The sequence below is a fragment of the Orcinus orca genome, chromosome 2 (genome assembly GCF_937001465.1).
Source record: "Orcinus orca chromosome 2, mOrcOrc1.1, whole genome shotgun sequence".
In the NCBI taxonomy this organism is placed as follows: domain Eukaryota; kingdom Metazoa; phylum Chordata; class Mammalia; order Artiodactyla; family Delphinidae; genus Orcinus; species Orcinus orca.
Genome location: NC_064560.1, coordinates 87,681,612 through 87,703,334, shown reverse-complemented (window position 1 = coordinate 87,703,334; position 21,723 = coordinate 87,681,612). Strand labels below are relative to the sequence as shown.

Here is a 21,723-nt window from a genome sequence, read left to right as displayed (position 1 = left end):
AGAAGATGCAAGTAGGGAGGGATACCAAAGCCTCCTCAACATTATCCGTAATGTTGTGTTTCCCTAAGAAAGAAAATATCTAAAGCAAATTTAACACAAAATTAATTTACTGAGTACTTGGTATTATTTTCTATGCCTTTCTGCATCTTTACACATTTTTTTGATTTTTTTAATTGAATGAACAATTCTTTACATTCTCTAGTGATTTACAGTTTTCAAAGGTTTCACACATGCATCTTTATACATTTTACAAATTAAACATAAAGCCCAAACCAGGATTGAGACAAAAAGAGTGGATGCACTGTCTAGCACCCAGGAGGGTTTCTCTCCAAACCCAGCAAAGCAAGGATAGTTGGCATCTGGTAAAACAAGCTGAGGCCCCAATCTTCCTGAAGACAGAAGTACCGGCAAGTTGTATTCAAACGAATTCATCCTTTCTCTTTCAGCAGCCTGCTCTTAAAACTCCATAAAAGCTTGTTGTTTAATGACTTAACTTCCTGGTCACATTCTTCTTGCCTGGCACAAATTTTTAATCCCACCCGGTGACACTATAAATCGAAATTTCCATTGCTGCTATTCATTCTGTTCCTTTGTGGCTCAAGTTCCTCTTTTCTCTGTTCATTATATTCAAATGCATACACCCAAACAGGACCTATAGGTGGATGGCACAGCTTGCTCTCTATTCCACATAGAACTTTATTTAATACATGGAAATAAATATCTACAGGTGGAGGGAGGTCTGATTGACAGTAACAATTCATTTTTCCAACTAATTCAGTTAACACCTGATTGGAAATCCTGACCAAGGTTTGAAGTTCTTTCAATGTTACTTAATATCGCTTCTGTTCAGCCAGTATCTATTCAACATCTTCTCTGTCAAGGGTGACCAGCCTATAAGACTGGAATTACATGCAGCTCTTTAGAAAATCATTGGCAGTCCCAGAAGGCAGTTTGAAGAAAAATATACAATGCACTGTCCGTTGCATTGATGCTGTGAATAAAGGCCTTTAAGAGTCCTGAGAGGGAGGCAGGGAGGAACCAGTGCAGTGTTTGGGATCAGACAAGTGGAGCTCTGGATGGCAGCTCTGCCATGATACCCCTGGTGAGCCCTTGGAAAAGTTACTTAACATCTCTGATCTTCTATTTTCTCATCCAAAACATGAGGTTAGTAATACCTACCTTCTGGGATGGCTAAGAACTGAGTGAGGACTTCCCTGGTGGCGCGGTGTTTAAGAATCCACCTGCCAATGCAGGTTTCGAGCCCTGGTCTGGGAGGATCCCACATGCCGTGGAGCAACAAAGGCCGTGTGCCACAACTACTGAGCCTGTGTTCTAGAGCCCACGAGCCACAAATATTGAGCCCACATGCCACAACTACTGAAGCCTGCACGCCTAGCGTCTGTGCTCCGCAACAAGAGAAGCCACCGCAATGGGAAGCCCACGCACCACAACGAAGAGTAGCCCCCACTCACCGCAACTAGAGAAAGCCCACGTGCAGCAATGAAGACCCAATGCAGCCCCCAAAAATTAAATAAATAAATAAATACAAAAGAACTGAGTGACATAAGTAATGTACAATGCTTCATACAGTGCCTGACATATTGTAGGTATTTGAAAGCATAGTTGTAGTTTCCTCTTCCTTATTCCTGATGCAAGACACAGGGAGAGACAGGTAAATGCTGCACATTATCTATGAAGATATGATTTGCATGTAACGCATCAACATGAAAAAGTATTGGTCCAGCTTTGGTTAGATTGCCATAGCAAGGTTTTGCCTAGGGGATTGTAACCATCCATATGCCCTTTACCAAACAGAGGTCATCTTCTCGCATGATAATTTGTCATCAGGAGGGCATCAGGATTAGCTCATTGTGAAGCAACGCTTCTGATAATTGTGGTATCAAAAAACACAATTAGATTTTTGAATTCTGTGTGTAACCTTGCATAAGCTTGAAGTGAAACCTTGGGTGGATAAAGGTGATGTAAATGAATGTTGCACAAACTGTGTTTGTGATACTTTTTGTAGTACTTTAGGAAACATTACACGTTCTCATAAGCTCTTGATATCGCTCTAATTAGGAGGGAAAATGCTGTTAATGAGAACAGTCATAAATTTTTAGCATATAATTACAAGAGCAGCCTATGGATATAATCACTTAAATAACTTTGTGGTGATTTGTGCCACCGCATTTTATTTTAAAAAATTTTATTAAAGTAAATGCATTTTTCTAAAAAAAATTTGAAATGGCTGTGTATATCCCATGTCATCCCTCCAGCCTGGACTCACTGCCCTAGTGACCACTTTTACTGGGGTGAGGGTTGAAAAGGTTAACAACCAGCAGGTCAGTTTCAGGTTGGGAGTCCAACCTATTTTCCATTCTCCCCATCAGCTACCCGCTATTATGTCATCTTGAGCAAATAACTTCCTAGCTCTGAATCTCTTGGTCTTTAAAAATGGGGATGTAGGATGTTAGACGAAATGATTTCTGGATTCCTCTGCTTCAGAATTCTGCATGTTCACGACTTCTTGTTTTTTGCATGTATGATTGCACACTAAAATGACCATGTGTTTTCAACTGTAAAATGCACATTTTTTTTCACATTTTAACATCCAAAAAATTACAACTGATGGTAATTTAGATTGCTGTGAAATACAGTGTTAAATACAGGAGAAGTACTGATAATAAGTACTATTTTATCAGAAGTTTCTACAGGAAGATGGAAAATTACTGTCAAAATACTGACTAAAAATGAAAATGAGAATGTACAATTCTTGTAACTTAATGGAGATTTTTAACATAAAAACAACCCAGAAGCTGTAAGGACAATTGTCCCAGGGGAGGGATTGGTTTGGGTGTCCCTGAAGGTCCCTTTCGGCCCAGAGATGCTCTGACACACTAACTTTGTTTCACTTACTTGGTTATTTTGTGCACTCATTAAGTATAGAGCAGTTTGGAAAAAATAGAAGATGGTTTATGGGAATGACATAGTAATATTGTACCTATTAAATAATTACACGTAAATTTCCATTGAAGTGTTAAATTACTGATATTCTGATCAGCTGATTGTTCCTATAGCTGTCACACATTGATTATCTTCAGATAAATATGTTTGGACACTGAAACTGCAGTGAAAATAATTTCATATTTGTTGATGGCTTCAAAGGTTCTTTGGATTCTTGTAGAAACTCGAGTTAATTGCTATGAGCACAGTGCTGTATAACAGAAAATATTTTTTACTTGTGCTCTAGATAAATGGAACTTCCATGTTAATTCTTACCCTAGTAATAGAGGAAATATTACTTTATTATAACTGCTAATGATTTGGGTTGCTGTTGAGCTTATATGCATAAAGGGAAGTGATTATTACTTATGGACGACTTGTTTCTTGATTTCTCAAGCCTTCGTAATAATTACAATGCATGTTGTTATAGTCAGTCTCACTGCGGCTCTTAGCATGAATTCATGAGAATTGAAGCAGTTTTGAACCTGACTATAGCAGGAACAAAGCCCAGAGCTGTGGTGCGGTTGATCTTGGAGGAGCTCCTTAGAAAGTGGTTCCAACGCCAAAATCTGGGATCAGTTATCCAAAGAGCCGTATTTGAGGGCTGGGTTTGATTTCTGGGTTTCCCTAATTGACAGTAGAAATCTCAATTTATCACATGTGCCATGAATTTGTTAGTCTGAAGGAATTAATCAAAATCCTGTTTCTGTAAACATTTTTATTGATTCATCATTTCTGAAATCATGCAGTTTATGAGTTGGTCCTATTTTGGGTAATAGCAATTACTTATGAAAGCTGCTAGATAGTTTCTGTCAAGTTTAATTAAACCTTTTCTGCTGGGAGACAGACTTTTTCAAGAGTTTGTGAACTGCCGACTGTTGATACCATGTCCCAAATATTACTAATAAAATGGAATCTCTACCAGTAAAAATAAGTTGGAGGCATCAAACCTCCAAATCTGGAAGCCACTTGACTTCTTTTAGACAAATTCCATATGTCTCATTACCTCATCGCGGCTCAGCATTTGGTCTTGTGTGTTGTTTGTGGGTGGGGGTCACTTTTTTTTAAACCTTTTTTTCTTTTTTGAGATGTCCACTCTATTTTTTAGTACTATCCTTTTGTAAATTTTAATGATGTGAAAGCACCTAAGGACTGATGGAGATGCTCAGAATAGCAACCTTTGTAGTCTGTCCTGACGACAGGCTTATCAAGGGAGATTTTTTGACTCATTTATGAAATCGGAGGAAAATGTAGAACTTTAAGGCTGCCTTTGACTATACAGTATTAGAAATGTGGGAGGATGTTAGGACAGAGGTAGCTATTGACTTAGAGAGGAAGTTTAATTGATGGGGTCCACTTTGATCTGGGCAGGTTTGGATTGATTAAAAAAAAAAAAAGGGAAAGTAATTCAGACTGAGCAATGGTTCAAAGACAATGAAGAAGAGTTTTCTCCATTGGAAAAATGGTTGGATGACTACAGAAGAGTCAGTTTTTAAAGGTCTTGGTAATCAGGAGTCCCTGAAGAATTTTGAGTGGAGAAGTGATATAATGAAAGCAACGTTAAAAGAAAATAATTCAGGGCTTCCCTGGTGGCGCAGTGGTTGAGAGTCTGCCTGCCGATGCAGGGGACACGGGTTTGTGCCCCGGTCCGGGAGGATCCCACATGCCGCGGAGCGGCTGGGCCCGTGAGCCATGGCCGCTGAGCCTGCGCGTCCGGAGCCTGTGCTCTGCGACGGGAGAGGCCGCGGCAGTGGGAGGCCCGCATACCGCAAAAATAATAATAATAATAATAATTCAGTGGCATTGGATAGAATTGGAGGGAAAGAGTAAGGTGAAGGAAAACTAAGAGGCAGGAAGACCAGTTTCTATTATAACAATCAAGGAGTAAAGTGATGATTAAAGTAATAATAACTAAGGTCACCAGAGTGGTGCCAGTGTTATGCCATTCATAACAACAAAGCTACCATTAATTGAATGCTTATTATGTGCCAGGCATAGTACTAAGTGCTTTACATAGAGTATATCATTTAATCATCATCACAACAACGTTATGAGATAAGTACTATTATTCATCCCATTTTGCAGATGAAGAAACTGAGACTTCGAAAAATTAAATGATTTCCCCTAATTGGTAGCGTGATCCCCTAATTGGTAGAGTGAAGATGTCAGCCTAAGTTATCTGACAGCTGAACCCATGTTATAAAAGAGAAACGTTAGAAGTATTTGAAAGGTAGAAATGAAAAATAGCCAATATATATTTTGCTTAGCACTGTACTTGATATTATAGCATCTTAAAGTAGTTAAGACCAAATATTTTATCATAAGAGTTTAAAATCTAACCAGAAAATCAAGTTGTAACATGAACCAAACAGATGTCATAGGTTGGATTCCTCAGGAAATAGCCTTTGAGATTTGTGTGCAGAAGGTTTATCAGGAAGAGTGCTTGGGGAAAATATCCCACGAAAGGTGAGGGATGCAGGAACGGGCAGATGCAACAGAGACCTCAACTGATCTTATAGGGAGTTCTGGAGCTGGAATGGCCCTTCAGAGTTGCCCCGATAAAGGCAAGGAGGCCAGGCCTTTGTACCCCTCCATCAAGCAATCAGTGGATGCTGGCTGCCCGCAGGAAGGGAGGGTAACCTTTGAACGAAGCAGCTTCCTTCTCCTGAAGACAGGTCCTGGGAAGGGACTCAGCTATGTCCTCAAGCCTGAAGGCAATCTGGACAACATACTACAGCATCCACTGCAACAAAATATAAGAACATACTTATATTTTTAAAACTGTCTACTCTTTAATATAAACCCCTTAAGTCACATTTGGGGGGAATACTTTCCTTTCAAAGTACTATTTTGGTGGGGAGGAGACACCTAATAAATCTATCAGTGCATTTCTTTGCTATAGAGTGGTGGCTTTAGTTCTTGAGGAAAATAATCAATATGGAAGGCATTTGGTGTGTGGCTTAATTGAAACACTGTGTTTTGGACCCATTTGGTGTTCATCCAACACTGTTTTCACACCTGCCCTCTTTTTATGATGCCTTTTTCAAGTGGAAGTCTAGTATGGCTTTCTTGCTTCAGACTAAAGAAAGGACATAGACTGTCATCACTGGCTGGGAATCCAAATCATACGGTGTCGTGAAGTCATCCTTCACGTCCATCAAAAAGACCCTGACAGGCTTGCCTGCAGGGAAGAGCTGTGTAAATAATGTCTTGGGCCAAAGTCACCCAGGGGACACTCCATTATACCACAGCTGATCTTGACAAATATTAGGCACAAACACACAAAATACATACATACCTGGACTTCACCTCCCAGAGAATCTGATTCCTGGTGGCTGGAGTGGGATCCAGGAATGCTTATTTTGTAACAGCCTCTAAGATTCACCAGAGTTCAAGAACCCCTTTCCAGTGAGCCAGTGGAGGCCTTTGATAAATCAGTCTATTCTATGGGAGTCTTTGAGGATGATGTCACCAATTGGATATGTTGGGGCTCTCCAAAAGGCTGAATCTCAGAAAGAAAGATCTTCTTAGAGGAAGTGGGGAGTACCATCTAGAAGAAAGAAAGAAGTTGAAAAACTCTGCACTCAAAAGAGCAAGAGAACACAGGACAGAATTGGGAACTAGAAGTAGAGATAGGGATGATGAAAAATCTCTAAGATTCATAGATCTTTTTGAAGTTCCTCTTGTTTATTTTTGTTATCTTATCCATTGCTCTTAAATGAAGATGATCCTTGTGTTTTTTTTTAAACATCTTTATTGGGGTGTAATTGCTTTACAATGGTGTGTTAGTTTCTGCTTTATAACAAAGTGAATCAGTTATACATATACATATGTTCCCATATCTCTTCCCTCTTGCGCCTCCCTCCCTCCCACCCTCCCTATCCCACCCCTCCAGGCAGTCACAAAGCACCGAGCTGATGATCCTTGTGTTTATCTTGAGGGATAGCAAGTAAGCGGGAGCATATAAGCAGGGATCTGCCTTATTTATTCATGCAATAAACCTTACTTGAGCAGTTACTATATTCCAAGCACTGTGCAAATGTCAGCAGTGCACAGACAGGAAGATTCAACCTCTGCCTTCAGGAGCTCACAGCCTGAGGGAGCGGACTGAGACTGACAGATAATAGAGCACAAACACAGAGAGGCACAGGAACTGGGAGAGCACAGACAGCTGGTCCCTAAGCCCTCCTCTGAGAGTCAGGGAGAGCTCCCTGGAGGAGGTCTAGACGACTCTCCAGGATTGGAAATGCGTAAGTCAAATGTGGTTTTTTCATCCATAATTGTGTCACATATTTCCACCTACTTAGATCTTCTTTGTTATCCTTTAAGAGGATTTTTATACGTCTTCCATAAAGATCTTTTATTTGTCTTTGAACTTAATTCTTAAATAATTCATCATCTTTGATGCTATTGTGAAGAGTATGTTATTTTATATTCTTTTTTTGGTGGTTCATTGTTGGTTATAGAGAAGTACAATTGACCTTGACGTAGTATCTTGTATCGTGCAACCTCACAGTACCCTGTGACTAATTCTAAGAGTGTTTGGATTTTCTTGGGTTTTCTATGTAGATAAACATACCACCTGCAGACAAAGGCAGTCTTGTCTCATCTTTTCCAGTCTTTATATTTCTTATTTCCTTTCTCTGTGTTACTGCACTGGCCAGGATATCCATAAAGAAAGAGCAGCAGTAATTTGGGCATCTCTGTCTTCTACCAGATGCTAAAAGGAATATGTCTTACTTTTCTCCTTTGAGAGTGATGTTTTCTGTGGGTAGGTTTTGGTAGATTACCATTTTCAGGTTTAGGAAGCACCCTTCTACTTCTAAGTTTTTCTAGGAATGCTTTATCTTAAATACGAATTGGACTTTAACAAATGCTTTATTTAAATAGCGTCTTTTGAGATGCCCATATGATTTTTATTCTTTAGTACCAATGATGGAATGAATTACATTGGTATATTTATCAGATTGTACCATCCTTACGTTCTGAGATAAAATCACTTGAATATAATTATTACCATTTTAATACACTACTGGATTACATTAGCTAACATTTAATTCAAGATTGTGGCATGTTAAAGTAGGGAACATTGGCTTATTGTTTTCTTTTTTTTCACTGTTCTTATCCAGCTTTGGAATCAAAGCTATTCTAATGTCATTAAATAAAATGGGAGGCTTTCCTTCTTTTTCTGTACTCAGGAACAACTTGTAAAGTGGGGATTATCTGTTCCTGGAACATTTGACAGAACTTACAAAACCGTCTAGGCCCAGTGTTCTGGGGGAGGAAGGTGAAGCATACGAAGGTTCTTTATTACTATATCAATGACCATGAGGGCTGGCAGATGTGAAGGAGTCACTATGGGTCCCAGAACCAGCCATCACCAGTCACAGCGGGCTGGCTACCCTGGGAACCAGAGGAACCAAACTCCTGTGAGCTGGGGCTGCAATCAACATATCTCGAATGAGGAACGTGTACAGAAAGGCTGCTTGAGCAGCTGCCTACAGGATGGATTTTATTGGGGATGGGGACAGGGGACATAAGTAAACAAAGAGAAACTTCCAGGGAGGCTGATGCAACAGTCTAGGTGTGGGATGTGGGGTGGCGTGGGGCCCGGATGAGGAAAAGGCAAGTCTATGAATATCGCAAAGGAATAACTGGGAAGCCCTGAGCATCTTCTTCTGGATCCTGTCCTCTAGAGCTGAGCTTCTCAAATTGTCCTCACACACAAGTAAGAAATGATGGTACAACGAGGGAGGTGATAAGAGTTAAGAAGAAGTGAAAACATGGACATGTGATGGGGAGTCCTGGGGACACACGATGGGGAGGATGCCTTCACTTAGATCAGGGAGGGTGACAATAGCGTGGCCTGAACGACAGGTGTCATCCCTTGAGGACTACGGAGGGAGCACAGAGGCAGAGGGACATCCGGGGAAGGCCCTCAGGTCCCTCGCACCCTCTGTCTTGAAGCAGGACCTGTAACACTTCCAGCTCGTTCAGCAGTGCTTGATGTGACGTGTTCGGGTCTCCTCCCCTGTCTGGCCACTCTCCCTGGATGAGGCCCCGTTTGTCACAGTTCCCGCTGAGACAGGGCCCGGAGATCTGAAGCCAGGTGTCCAGCTGCAGGCTGACTGGGCAGAGAGAGCTGGTTTAGGACACTTCTATTCATGTAGGTGGAGCTTCCATTAGTTTTCTGGCAGTTCCACAACATTGTTTACTCATATCGAGCCAACCTGGTGACAGACTGGACATACAGGCTGACAGAGCAAGAAAAGTCAGGGTATCTCAAGGGTTTGGGGCAGGAAAACAGTAAGTTAGACACATAACCAGTTTAGGCTCACTCCACCGGATTATAAAAGTGACTTGTTTATCTTTCCATCTCAAGTGCCTAGAACAGTCTCCAGGTCTCTGTGGGCATACCGTGGAGATATAGTGCGATTAGTTCACAACCACGGAAATGAAGTAAATATCACCATAAAGCGAGTCACACTAATGTTTTGGTTTCCCAGCACATATAAAAGTTACATTTACACTGTACTGTAGTCTATTAAGTGTGCAATGGCATTATGTTTTTTTAAAAAATACGTGATTGCTAAAAAATGCAAATCATCACCTGACAACACGGGGTTGCCACAACCTTCGATTTGTAAAATAAATAAATAAACAAGCGAACAAGCAATATCTGCGAAGCAAAATAAGGCAAAGTGCAATAAAACGAGGTCTGCCTGCATTGAGAGTATAGATGATCCTGATGTCCTTGATTATAAATGAATTTGATGACTATACTTCTCAGATGAGAAAACTGAGAAAAAGAGATGTCCCCTGATGTCCATGCACATTTGGGATGTCTCTACTTTGACTCACAGCCACTGCTTGTCCTACTGAGGCATCAGACAGGCTTCCCTGGGAAGCAAGAATGGGGCTGGCAGTGAGGGAAATAGGGTTAGTCATCCAGTGGTTCAACTAATATTTATGGGGTGCCCACAGAGACCTGGAGACTGTTGTAGGCACTTGAGATGGAAAGATAAACAAGTCACTTTTATAATCCAGTGGAGTGAGCCTAAAACCAAAACAGTTATCATGGGGTTTGGTGACGTGTCTAACTTACTGTTTTCCTGCCCCAAACCCTTGAAATACCCTGACTTTTCTCGCTCTGTCAGCCTGTATGTCCAGTCTGTCACCAGGTTGGCTCGATATGAATAAACAATGTTGTGGAACTGCCAGAAAACTAATGGACGCTCCACCTACATGAATAGAAGTGTCCTAAACCAGCTCTCTCTGCCCAGCCAGCCTGCAGCTGGACACCTGGCTTCAGATCTCCGGGCCCTGTCTCAGCGGGAACTGTGACAAACGGGGCCTCGTCCAGGGAGAGTGGCCAGACAGGGGAGGAGACCCGAACACGTCACATCAAGCACTGCTGAACGAGCTGGAAGTGTTACAGGTCCTGCATCAAGACAGAGGGTGCGAGGGACCTGAGGGCCTTCCCCGGATGTCCCTCTGCCTCTGTGCTCCCTCCATAGTCCTCAAGGGATGACACCTGTCGTTCAGGCCACGCTATTGTCACCCTCCCTGATCTAAGTGAAGGCATCCTCCCCATCGCGTGTCCCCAGCACTCCCCATCACATGTCCATGTTTTCACTTCTTCTTAACTCTTATCACCTCCCTCGTTGTACCATCATTTCTTACTTGTGTGTGAGGACAATTTGAGAAGCTCAGCTCTAGAGGATAGGATCCAGAAGAAGATGCTCAGGGCTTCCCAGTTATTCCTTTGCGATATTCATAGACTTGCCTTTTCCTCATCCGGGCCCCACGCCACCCCACATCCCACACCTAGACTGTTGCATCAGCCTCCCTGGAAGTTTCTCTTTGTTTATTTATGTCCCCTGTCCCCATCCCCAATAAAATCCATCCTGTAGGCAGCTGCTCAAGCAGCCTTTCTGTACACGTTCCTCATTCGAGATATGTTGATTGCAGCCCCAGCTCACAGGAGTTTGGTTCCTCTGGTTCCCAGGGTAGCCAGCCCGCTGTGACTGGCGATGGCTGGTTCTGGGACCCACGGTGGCTCCTTCACATCCGCCAGCCCTCATGGTCATGCCCGCTCTGCGCTCCGAGAGGGGCCCTCATCCCTCTTAACCGGCTTTCCTTCTTCTGCCTCAAGTTGAAATCGCTCAATAAAAAGGGAAACAGTTTCCAAGCATGAAGCTTATGTCCATGTAAGCTGGTTCTCCAGCACTTTCGTTTTTTTCTTAAAAGTTGTTCCTGTCTAACCACGTTCTAAAATTCCCCCAATAAAAAAGAAAACAAACAGACAAAAAAAAAAAAAAAACCCTCCTTTAATCAATGCTTGCTTAAGTAGTGCTTCAGACAAGCGCTTCTTAGGCGAATGGATGCAAGGATTTTCCAGGGAGGGGCGGGGAGATGTGAAATTGGCACAGAGCTCTGTTCTGTCTCCTTTGATCTTTAATTCGAGCCATTCCAGGCCGAGCTCAGTACACTCTGAAAACACACTTTGTGATTAAAAAATGGGCGGTACACCAGCCGAAACATTTGTTTATATTTTACCTCCAATTTCAGCGTTCTTGTTTCTTGTCATGCTTTCCTTGAGAATTTTCTTCATGTAATTAAAGAGGTGTGAGCGCTCTGAGCATGACTGTGAATAGGATACGAAGTGCAGCTTCCTCCCCTGAAGACAGAGCAGGGTTTCTCCCCACCTTCTCAGGCACAACGTCCATAAGGATATGGCAAAAACAACCTTCGCTGTAACGTTTCCAGAACGGTAATAACAGGCAGGCTGTCCAGGAAAGAAGGAGCCTCACAAAGACAGAGGCCTTCCAAAGAGGGCCTCTCACAGCCCCGGGGAGCCCCTCACAGGTGCGAGGGTGTTTGAATGCACCAGTGTGTGTCTCTAGTTCCGTTAGAGAGGGGTTTCTCAACAGTGGCACTATTCACATTTTGGACCAATAAGTATGGCTGTGGGGCTGTCCTGTGCATTGTAGGATGTCTAGCAGCGTCCCTAGCCTCCACCGACTGTACAATCAAAAATGTCTCCAGACATTTCTAAAGGTTCCCTGAGGAAAGAAAAAACCGCCCCACAACCCCCATTTGAGAACTGCTGCTTTGGATGGACTTGGAAAGGAATCCTTCTAAGAGGCAGCGTTTATGGGACCCGGAGTAGTGAGTCACCTGAGACACTTCAACAAATGACCATGGCCAGGCCCGTGCCAGACCAAGTCAGAGTCTTGGGGGAAAGACCCAGGCATCAATGGCTTTAAAAGGCCCCCAGGTGATTCTAGTATACACTCAGTGTTGAGAAAGAGAGAACTTTGAAAAGAGGGACTATTTCATGACCTCCATCAAAGGACTAAGAAGAAGACATGGACCTTAGAACATCGCCATTTCATTAATAATTGCAGTCAGAAAGGAAAGACCAAGAAGGACAAATGACCAGCTTAAGCTCTTGTGTTTGCTCTTTTTTCTTCCTTAGTGGTTAGAAGAACCTTGAAATGAAGAAGCCCTGTGCTGGGGAGGGTCAGGGAGACCCAGTTACACCTCACAGCCAGGCTGTGAGAGAGGAGGAATCCTAAAGGGGTAGAACGTGTCTTGGAGATACTAAAAAGAAAAGTCAGCTGAGCCTCTGAGGCCTCAGGGAAAAGGGAAAGAGGGAGAGACAGACCAGGAGGGGAAGCAGCCCTGAGGCTTAGAAGTCATTCCTTCCTGGCCACTTGGTTCCAATTAACCGAGGGTTAGGAAATGGCTTCAGCAGTGTTGGCTTAGGGGTCTTGTGATGTTCCTCCATTTTCCTCTGTGGTAACATAAGTCCTATATTAAAGGGATAAGAAAAACAGTGGGATGCTTTCGTGTCAGACTTCCGGGTTTCAGTTCAGGATGCTACCATCCCATCTCATCTCCTAAGCTAGAAATCCTCCTGTCGTTTTGCACTCAGATTTCTACTACGGCAGAGAGATTAAGAGCATGGAGTCACTAGAGTTGTGTTCAGTTCTTGAGTCCATGTCTTACTAGTGGAGAGATCTTAAGAGAAGTAGGCTGCTTGACCTACCTGGGCCTCAGTTTTCCATCTGTAAAATGGGGATAATCATCACGCCTATCTCATAAAGCTGGTAGAAGAATTGAATGAGATAATCCATGAAAAGCATTAAGTACAGTGCTCGCTAAATATTAGCTACTCTCATTATTTATTCTTTGGCCACAACATCCAGTGGGTCAAGAAGTTCTGTTACCTGTTCCGTGGAAATGTCTTTTGAAAATATGGCCCCCAGCTTCCCATCTTTGTTGGTATTACCTGAGTTCTGTGTCACCAGTCACACCCCCTGTAAGTTTACCTTGCTGTGTCATGAAGCTGACATCTCTCCAGGTGTTACTAGGGTCATGTGACTCCTGATTAAAATTTCCAGAGGTCCTCTGGACCAACAGCGTGAAATCCAGAAGCCATGTGGGCAGAATCTACTTCTTTGGACCCCCTGTGGTCTCCCAGTGTGTCAGAATTGTTAGTTTTGGTTCCCACCACCAAAGAGCCTGGACTGGCTTACTTTGCTTGGGTTTTAAAGGTCTGTATGTTTTCAAGTCACTCTAAGTATTGGTCGAATGAACTCCCCATCCACAGTTTATATGTCTTGGACTGAAGTGTTGCACACTTTTTTCCTGTTATGTTTTAAATATAAAGTTTTGTTTTCCCAGCAAGTGCTGTCAGTGATTTGGAAATATTGCCTGGTCCTGGTTAATTTCTTTTCTGCATCTCATGTAGGGTCTTGTTTACTTACATTAATAAAAAGACTGTACAAACAGCTTACATGTGAAATTTTCTCCTGGGGGCACAGAGGCCAACGATAGGGGCTAATTCATGAGTGAGGAGAAGTTGAACTCTAGGTCCTTTCAGCTCTTGTCTGACCTATTGCTGCAACAAACCTCCTAATTACTATGACAGACCTTGTCTAAGGCAGTTATTTTATTACAGGTCTCCCCAGTTTGGCACCTTAGCTAACAATTTGTCCTTTTTGGGGGGGATCAAGATGAGACAGGAAAGAAAAGAGTTCCTAAAGGAAAAAAGCAACTAAAAGACAAACTGCTCCAAAATCAAACTCTTTGGAATTCCTAGGCATTGGTTGACGCTCAACAGGAAAATTGCTTCCAGGAATATTTTGTCATATTGCCCCCAAATTTAGATTCTTCAGATTCTTATTCTAAGTCAGCCCCCATCTATTGGGTGTACAAATAAGCATCCCCACTTGTGAGAATGACTCCACTGCGTGAAGACAGGGGTAACTGGGGAAAGATGGTGACTTGAAATCAAGAGCAGTATTTCTCTTGAAGGGATAAATTTTGATTCCTTGAACATGCACCTCCCCTGGGTGTTGGTATAGATTATTAATATGTCCTCCTATTAGTTCTTTTTCCTGCTGGGTTATAATTATCAATGATGTTATAATTATCAATGATCAATGATTGTGAACTTCTTTGTCTATTTCCCTCCACTAGACTGGGAAGCAAATGACCAGAAAGGAAAGTCAGCATAGCATAAGGGGTAAGGGCATGAGATCTGACAATGGAAAGCCTATTCTAGTCCTAATTCTGCTGCTTACTGGCTTCCTTGGGGAGCTTGGGAAAGTTATCTGATTGCCCTCCCACTCAAAATTCAGTTTTGTCATCTGTCAAATGAAATAATAATAGTAGCCACTTCACTGGGTTATTCTGAGGGATATCTGGGATCATATAAGTAGAGCACCTGGCAGAGTGCTTGGTATACCCAGCCCGTGTCAGTTGCTGCAGTGACAAGGAGGAGGGTTTTTATAAGTTCCTTGAGAACACGGAGTGTTCTGTGTGCATCACCAGCTTCTAGATCTGTATCTGGAAAAGAAAGTGTCTGAAATGAATGAATGAATGTCATACTCACATGTTCAGGTCTCTGCTGTCTTCAGTATAAGTATTTAGGGAGGTGTGAGCACATCCACAACCCAATGACACACCCGGTACTTTGGCCATAGCTGGACAAGTGACATTTTTAAATCCTTATGTGATTTGGGAGAAGGAGTCTCCCCCAGGGTAATCAGTCACATGGCAGATGTGGACAGAGAAGAATTGTAGCTTGGGAACTAACTCATTGAGGAGATGGGAGGAGCAAGTTAGAGATAGGTTGATCAGAAATGAGAGGAAAAAACTGGCCTCAGAGGTGAAGGGAAGAGTTTCTTTTTTTCTTTTTTCTTTTTTTTTTTGCGGTACGCAGGCCTCTCCCGTTGCGGAGCACAGGCTCCGGACGCGCAGGCTCAGCGGCCTTGGCTCACGGGCCCAGCCGCCCCGCGGCATTTGGGATCCTCCCGGACCGGGGCACGAACCCGTATCCCCTGCATCGGCAGGCGGACTCTCAACCACTGCACCACCAGGGAAGCCCGGGAAGAGTTTCTTGAAGGCAGCGATGCTCCTCTGTGCCCAGGGTGGCAGCAAGGTCAAAGGGAAGCCCAGTCCACGTAAACTGTACTAACACTCATTTGGGCACCCAGTTTTGTTACAGTTGCATGACCCCACAATTTCATTGTTCTCTTCTGATTAGCAGTGAAGAGCCTTTCCACACCGCCACAAATGGAAGCTATTCTAATGGCTCTCAGCTGGGCTGTGGTTTTGCTTGCCATTGTTTGCACACAAAAGCCTGATCCCATTAAGATGGTCAGATATTTCCTGCCATAGCATGGCCTCCTGCTCACAAACATTTGATGCTATTTAAAGCCTCTTCTCTGCAAATATGCTTTGGTCACATTTGTGTAGTGCCCATTAATTAAGGCCAGATTTGAAGCTCTCACAGCTGTCACTTCTATTAACTGGCTTCAGGGAATGTAGGACTTCATTTTTCCAGGAGATAATTTGGACATCAGAGAAAAGCCAAGAGATCCTCGAATCCCTGTAGCACTTACCTTAACTTCCAGGCTTCTAATGAAAAAGCCTCTTAGACAAAAAGGGACACAAAGACCCTTTCACAGAAACCATCAACACTCCTTGCCAAGTGGAAGATTTATTGGGTGGGAACACACACACACACACACACACACACACACAGGCTTTATTTGAGGCACCCTGGAAAATGAAAAGCTATCTGGGAAAAGTAATCATGTGAGAAGATGGTCTTGAAGATAGCAGTTGGGTTTTCTGTGAAAGTAAAAATGGACCAATTGACAACTGTGAGTCTGCTGGAAGGCTGAAAGAATGGTCTATTTTCTCCTATATCTATCTTTCTCTAAAGGAAACACATCGTGGATTGGTTGGAACACATGATCTTCTGGTTACCAAATGCTTTAATTAATAGGGAGTCAAAAACATATTGTACAAAGATTGCCAATTATCAAAGAAAGAAAATACTATTCTTTCCCAGCAGCATGATTTGGAACAGGAACATGGTGGCAGAGGTGATACTAAAAGAAAGAAAATCACAATCATAATAAAAAGGGAGTTTATGTTTATTAGGTCCTTAGTCTGAGGCACCTTCAATGTATGCATTTTCATGAATTATCTCATTTGACTCTTGAAAACCTATGAGGTAGGCACTATGATGCGTCCATTTCATAGATGAGGAAATTACAGTTTCACAAGCTTAAGAAACTTACCAAGGTCATCCAGCTGGGAAATGGCAGAGTCAGAACTCAGATCTCAGTGAGGTCTGTCTGTCTGTCCTGAAGCTCTTGCTCATCGCCTTCTGTTATCCTGGTTCAATGGAAAGTACGTGGGCTTTGGAGGCAGACCAGAGTTCTGTCCAGGTCTGTCATGTGATCATCAACAAATTGATTAACTTTTCTGAAACTGTCCTTCAACTCAAGTAAAATGGGAAAAAAATAATAGCTGCCTCATAGTTAGTATAAAAATTAATGAAATAAGGATAAATGAAGTACAGAGATAGTCAACAGATGTCAGTACCTCCTCCTTTTCCTCCATTTTATTTCATTCCAGTTATTTCTTATTTCCATCCCTGGACTGAAGCTCCCACCATCTTCTGCTACATTGTCCCTGCATTCTTGGCTTCTTGGCTCTCTATCATGGGTGGGGACCAGCACAAAGAAATCTTTCTTTGCTTAGCTCTTCCTAGCAATCCTGCAGCTGTGCCTTCAACTCCCCTGACCCCCACCGGTCCCCCAGGAATCACAGGCTCCCACCTCTCTCCTCAATTCCCATGACATCCCGGAACCACAGGAGGACCTGTGAGGTGAGAGACCTGCAAGTTTGATTACTGGCCCAGCATTCCCTTCTATTCAGGAATTTCTCACATTTAAGCAGGTTCCTAAGAGCTTTGAATGACATCTGTTTTCACCCTCAAAACTGCTTTCTAGATTCAGATTTTATTTCTTCGAGAAACTTGGGCGTTCCTGCCTTAGTATGGTTTCTGAATTTCCTGGATGAGTAAAAAAAGAGAAAAGACAATAATTAGCAGAATGCTTTTCAAATATAATCCATGGACTTTAGCTGGAAAACACAGACACCTAAAGAACTCGTCAAGATTGTGGTCTTTTGCATTAGGAATTCAGGTGAGAATGAGTAGATGAATTTACTGATAGCAACAGAATAAATAGAAAACAGAGAGTGAACAATTCTCTCGAGAGAACACCCACTGTTAGGAGGTAGTAGGGAATCAGTGATCAGTGCTAGTTTCAAGTCTGATTAACTCTTTTTAAGCATTGTTTACAGATCTTTAACTCCTTGTTTACTTTCAGAACACCCGTTTTTGAAGTTTTAGATGAAAACTAAAGTTCCTTTACTAACAAATTCTTTAAAAGATTGGCTTTCACAGTATGGAGAACAGTATGGAGGTTCCTTAAAAAACTAAGAATTACCATATGACCCAGCAATCCCTCTACTGGGCATATACCCAGAGAAAAGCACAATTTAAAAAGACACATGCACCCCAATGTTCATTGCAGCACTATTTACAATAGCCAGGTCATGGAAGCAACCTAAATGCCCATCAACAGACGAATGGATAAAGATAATGTGGTACATATATATACAGTGGAATATTACTCAGCCATAAAAAGGAACGAAATTGGGTCATTTGTTGAGACATGGATGGATCTAGAGACTGTCATACAGAGTGAAGTAAGTCAGAAAGAGAAAAACAAATATCGTATATTAACGCATGTATGTGGAACCTAGAAAAATGGTACAGATGAACCGGTTTGCAGGGCAGAAGTTGAGACACAGATGTAGAGAACAAATGTATGGACACCAAGGTGGGGAAAGCCGTGGGGGGGTGGGGATGGTGGTGTGATGAATTGGGCGATTGGGATTGACATGTATACACTGATGTGTATAAAATTGATGACTAATAAAAACAAGAGAGAGATTGGCTTTCAGAAAACATCCTGGGCTGTATAGATTGAGAAAGTACAGTCAAGAACTGAGCCTTTGGCCCCTCTCCCTGCCATCCCATGTTAAATATTTGCAAACACGAATCTAAAGAGTATTAAGAATCGAACTGAGACTTTGGAAGCCCACAGTTAGGAAACAAGTAGAGGAAATGAAGAAAGGAGAGCATGGAGGGCCAAGGTGGGTGCAAAGGCAGAGAATAATTCAAGAGGTGAGGCGTGAGCAGTGCTCTTGGGAATGAATGAGAACTGAGAAGACCCCATTTGATACAGGGTAAAATGAAGTCATTAGCATCTTCAAGGGAGAAAATCTCAGTAACTAGCAAGGGTGGGAATCCGTGGCTAAAGGTTAAGAGACATGATTGTTTGAAAGTTGGTGCTTGTTTGAGATATTTGGTAGTGAGAGGATAATGGCCAAAAGTGGAGGCAGCACCAGACTTGGGGCAGCAGTGAAGGCCAGGATTGTCAATGTGTAATTTCTAGTTTTTTGCAGGACATGGTTATTCTTGTGTATTCTTGTATCATGTTGAGTTGATAGTATGCAGTGGGGACAAATGAATGCAGGATTCTCCGGGTTGTATTTTCAGAAGACTGGAGGCCATTTGGTTACTTGTGGACCTCTGTTTTACTCTGGTTTTGTGTGATACATAGACGTTGTGATGAAATGTCTTGTAGATTCCTTACAGCGACCTTCATGGAGTTTTCCAAACTATATCTCATAACCCAGAAACGCCAAGTTAAAGTCTGAACCCTAGGAGACTAAAAGTATCCATGAAAATCATGAACTGCATGTGGAATTGGCAAGTAGCATTCTGTGTCTATTAACAGTTTGTCTTTTCTATATAATAAAGAAAAAATCTTTTTAAGCAATTTCAGCTACTCAATTTCAAACTTTATTATTCTCATAGTCATAGTAATTTAAATCTATGATATAGCAATGCAATAGCGCACTCTCTATCAGGCATTAGAAAGAAAGAATTCAGAACATAGTTTGACCTACCAGATATTAGAAATTAGTATGATCTAGTCTTTGTCACCTAGCATGAAATTCTACATAATTTTTTGGCTGTAGGTTTAACAACTTAACCAGACTTTGTAAACTGTAATTTTGAAGTAAATCCTGGTGACTTGCATGGGGGATGGGAGAGAGTTCCACTAAGCCAGGTATAACTCAGGAGTGACATCCACTGAAGTTAAGAAAGTATCTCTTTGACATAAACACCTCATTTGCAATACAGAAGCAAAAATGCACTAAACCACAAAACTTCACTCCATGTGGACCTAGGCTCTAATTTCTTCGTTGTCCGAATGAGACATTCTGTAAACTAAAAAGGAAGCCGAGTTGCAGCCATAAAATTTTACTTAATTCAAGAATTATTATCACTTAGTATGTGATAATAGTTCTGAAAGGCATACAGAGCTAAATTTTGTATGTTCTTTGCTCAAGACACTTAGATGTAACTTGAACACAAGGTCGATGATAATGTTGGGATTTAAATATCTTCAAAGACTTCCAGTTAACTTAAAATGTTAATCGACAGAGAATTATGATCTTTATCTTGTGGCTTTATGTAATCCTGACCTACTGCCAGTATATCCCTGGGGATTCTCATCTGCTAATTCTTATAGGATGGTCTAGGTCAATTACAAGTAACCCATTTAGCAAAAAGAGCAAGCCAGAAAAGCATTAAAATATATTCAGGTATATTTTTTCTTATTCAAAATAAAGTTTCCTTTAGTGTCAGGAAGAATAATACATCTCATAAGGTATATTACTGGCCTTTCTCAGTAGAGACATGTCAAGAAAAAATGGTACTCTTTTTTAGCCACCAAATAGTAATATTTGGGGAAGATTTGAAAAGCAGTAAAAAAAAAAAAAAAAGCAAGTTTCTAGTCTGGTGTAGTGAAGTTAGAGGGCAGACAATAGCAAAACGTGGCGGCTAATTTATGGCAAGAGGGCCAGGGTTTGCCTGGTCTTGAATTTTCCATTGTTAGGTTGATTTCCCTGATACAAGTTGAGGCCACCAAACCAGGTGACTCCTTCAGAGCCAAGAGCAAAAGGACAGCATGACCCAGAGACCCAAGTTGTGCTGAATATGATTTAGACGTTCCAGGCGTTCCCCAAACTGCCGTTGATCTCTTGTTTATTTTGCTCGCAGATATCATCCCCCGGGCTAGACACTAAGCCCACTGAGAGCAGAGACGTGACATACCCCACTTTGGATTTTTCTAGAGGATTGTGTCAGTGCTGGGTGCGTGATAGGTGTTTAATTAATTCTTTGATAATATAGTAACTCACCTGATGATTTCAACCTTTCTTTCCAGATGCTTCCATCCTCAGTCCATTCTGACTTTTGATGTCGAGCATACTTAAGATTTATTGAGTGCCTACTATGTTCCAGGCTCAGTGCTAAGTCCTTTATACAGATTGTGACCTCCGATCCTCACAGCAATCTTATGAGGCAGGCATTCACTGAGACTCCATTTTGGGGCCGGTAACGTGATAGGTCTTTCTGTACAATCCCCCTGTTGGTCCCAGTCCAGCCTCTTGGGACCACGAAGAGGACATCTTTCTTCCATGTGACAAAGCCTCCAATAGTTAGGGCCATCTAGCATGTCTGTCTTCTTTTCTTCCTGTTAAACACTCCAGATCTTTATACTGTAATTGTTAACAACAATCACAAACTCTTATTCCAAGTACTGTGAGAAATGCTTTCCTCTTGTGGCTTTAAATTACTATAATTTTTTAATTTAAGCGCCTTGCCTGAGGTCACACAGCCAGAGTGGCCAACAGGATTGGAACCCCAGGAGAGCACGATTCCAAAGACAGAGTTTCCAGTTATTACTCAGTGTCATTGCTATTTAATAGTAATGTTATCTTTTTCACAGTATAAAACTTCTTATGTCATCTTTTTAATAGAAGAGTGAAAAGGGCAAATACTTTGTCATAGAAAGAAGATTCGCAAAAGGGGTATTTTCAAGCCCCTGTTTTCTCTGGAAAACCAAATGCTAGAAAAGGTCTGATACTGAAAATATATTTTTGATACTGTACATCAGTAAAGTTATTCTAGATCTTTCATCTTTGGAGCTGGAAATCTAGGGCTTTCCTTGCACCAGAGTCTCATCCCATAGTCCTGACAAAGAGGGGATAATGTTGAGGAAAAGGACCGTTTTAGGCAAAAACGTCAAACCAAATGGAAAATATTAGAAAGGAAGTGGGACAGGCCAGTGTCCAAAGGTCTCCAGAGATCAGAGCTTGGAGCACTGGTGGAAGGTACACAAGAGAGTGGTTTCCAAAGGGAGGATTTGTTACAAGTCAGAGTCTTTCAGGGATGAACGGCAGGTGGGGAGCTCCCTGACAGTGGGA

The 21,723-nt window shown here is 42.1% G+C and overlaps 1 protein-coding gene across 2 annotated transcripts in view; it reads left to right on the top strand.

Annotated features, from left to right (window-relative positions):
* THSD4 (thrombospondin type 1 domain containing 4) overlaps positions 1 to 21,723 on the top strand; it is a 582,688-nt gene that overhangs the window by 443,866 nt on the left and 117,099 nt on the right. The gene's annotated exons all lie outside the window — the stretch shown is intronic.